This window comes from Ambystoma mexicanum, chromosome 3p (genome assembly GCF_040938575.1).
Source record: "Ambystoma mexicanum isolate Mex_15411 chromosome 3p, UKY_AmexF1_1, whole genome shotgun sequence".
In the NCBI taxonomy this organism is placed as follows: Eukaryota; Metazoa; Chordata; class Amphibia; order Caudata; family Ambystomatidae; genus Ambystoma; species Ambystoma mexicanum.
Window position 1 is genome coordinate 1,042,999,410 of NC_090925.1, and position 2,774 is coordinate 1,043,002,183.

The 2,774-nt window shown below is 59.3% G+C and overlaps 1 pseudogene; it reads right to left on the reverse strand.

Moving 5' to 3' along the window:
* Positions 1 to 1,150: 1,150 nt before the first annotated feature.
* Positions 1,151 to 1,302, reverse strand: LOC138581509 (5.8S ribosomal RNA; annotated as a pseudogene).
* Between the last annotated feature and the right edge of the window lie 1,472 nt (positions 1,303 to 2,774).

A 2,774-nucleotide genomic window follows, 5' to 3' on the forward strand; every position in this document is an offset into this window, starting at 1 on the left:
CTCAGCCCCGCAGACACAGTAAAACTGCTATCAGGGGGCTGTAACACGCTCTGCCGGAGCGAAGAGCCACCTGCCCCTTGGGGTCTTCCCAGCTGACCCAGAGCAAGTCGTGGTGCACCACCACAGAGGACATGCACCCTGTGGAGGCCGGGTGTGCCTGGGCAGCAGTCCCGCAAGGGTATCTGCCGTTCCAGGTGACCAACCTGCCCGCCGTGTTGAATCCTGCAGGTGGACTGCACGGACCCCATCCATTTACCTTTCAACGGTTTCGCACCCTAACCCTTCTTCAATGTTCTTTTCAACTTTCCCTTACAGTACTTGTTGGCCATCAGTTTTGCGTCTGTATTTAGCCTCAGATGGAGTTTACCACCCGCTTTGGGCTGCATTCCCAAGCAACCCGACTCCGGGACCAACCGATCCCGGCGTGCCAGAGGCTGCTACCGGCCTAACACTGTCCGCGGGGTGAGACTCGATCAGAAGGACTTGAGCCCCCTGAGCGAAGCCGGGGAGTCAATCTTCTGTATGCCACATTTCCCACGCCTGCCACTGAATGAGGATTCGGCGCTGGGCTCTTCCATCTTGACTTGCCGTTATCGAGGGAATCCTGGTTAGTTTATTTTCTTCTGCTTAATAATATGCTTAAATTCAGCAGGTCGCCACGTCTAGTCAGAGGCCGTAGACAGAGGCTGTAGTCGGGGGAGCAGAAAGCTTGGGGCAGCCGGCCACTAGCCCAGGGCTAGGGGGAGGTGCCCCTGCCCCGTGCCTCCAGCACGGCCGAGTGTGCGCTGTTTTGATCTGTGGTCAAAGCCCACATGATCATGAGGCCCGTGCTCCAGGCCCATCCTGCGCCAGCAGCCATGGGACACCACAAACAGCCACATGCGGCACAGCCAGGTGCCCCGCGGTAGGGTGAAGGTGCGCCAGGCTTTTTTGAAAGGCCCGCTGCCACCACCAGTGCGTGCCGGGCGCCCGGCCCTCCGCACAAGGCGGGGAAACCGGGATGCGCCGGCAATGAGCCTGCAAGCCATGTCCAGAAATCCTGCGACAGTGCTGATCAGGGTCTGACCTTAGGGGGACAAAGGGAACGGCGTCCCTGTGACAGCCCCAGCCGCACCCCTGGGAGGGAACCCCAGGGTGATTGATGTTCAAGCGACCCTCAGACAGGCGAGCCCCGGGGTGAACCGGGGCCAAAAGGTGCTTTTGAAGTGTCGATGATCAATGTGTCCTGCAATTCGCACTAATTCTCGCAGCTAGCTGCGATCTTCATCGACTCGCGAGCTGAGTAATCCACCAGCAAGATTCACAGCCAACTTTCTTTTTGTTACAGACATCAGCCTGACCCTGCCGGTGCAGGAGAGGCCGGGGAAGAGAGTGCCACCCATGGTGAGACAGCCCAGCGCCCTGTCTAGCTTTCCCACTTGGGAATCACCCACAGATGTGGGCAGCTGGAACCTTGACGCCCGCCGAGTAAGCCTGCTGTGCCATAGCTGGGGCTTGCGCCTGGCATGCCGGGCCCCCGTCTGCCTGGGGAAGCGTCCCTCGAGAACAGCCAGGTTTCCTTCGTCTCCCCGCACTCAGGGCTTCACTGCTGACCGGGGTGTGCCCACCAATGCCCACCGGCTGGTGGGACAGAGAGTAACGTGTACCCCCAGCCGGTGCAGCATCCGGCTTGGTGAGGAAAGAGCTGCGCGGGGCTCCCTCCCCAGTACGTGGTTGGAGACCCCAGCAGGTTAACCCAACCTAGCCAGGCGTCCTCGTCCATCTGCTGGGTCGTGGACCCTCCTCTGGTGGAAGGGAATCCCACTCCCCGGAGGTTGGTTGCCCGCGCGCCCCAGACCGCTCTGCTGTCCGCAACGCAGCACGAGGGGTGTCCGGGCTGTCGGTGTGTGCGTCTGACCCAACCAAAGTCGGGCATGCAGCTCTCCCTCAGGCTGTTCCGCTGTTAAGGATCCTTCATGCCTTCACTCGCAAGCAGATACCCCAGCCCTACATGTCCCATTTCTCCTTTCAAACACACGTTCCAGATTCAAATGCCACCTGTCTCCAGACCCACATGACACCACCCCTCCCTCCAACCCCACACAGACACCAACATCCATCCCTCCATAACTACACCAAGATGCTCCACCCCTCTCTCCAGAGCCACACCCATATGCTTCTCCTCTACCTACAGATCCACACTCAGATGGCCCCATCCGCCCTATCTCTATACGCTCACCCGGATCAACCTTTGACACACACACATGCTCCCACCCCTCAAATAGATCAACATCCTTCTCTCCAGACATAAACACCCCATCCCTCCATTCACATCCAGATGCCCCCCTTCTTTCCCACCAGAGTGTGCCAGCCCTCACTCAGACCAACATGCTCCATCATTCCCAGACATGCCCCCATGATATGTCCTGTCCCCCCATTCCAGATCAGCGATGCCCCCTCTGATCCGGACTCAGCCAAGATGCCCCATCCTCCCTCCACACAGCAAGAAGCCCCCCATCACTACCACGACCAATGAGGTAACATCCCTCCCTCGAGACCCACACTGTGCCCCATCCCTCCATCCAGACACACACCAATGTGTCCCATCCCTACCTCTCAGACCCATGCCAGGATGTCCCATATCCCCCTCTCAGACCCACACCAAGATGCCACCATGCCTCTAGACACACACCAAGATGCCCCATCCCTCCATTCCGGAGGCCACCAAGATGCCACCAACCCTCATGCCAGACCCCACCAAGATGCCACCAATCCGCCCTCGAGACCCATACCAT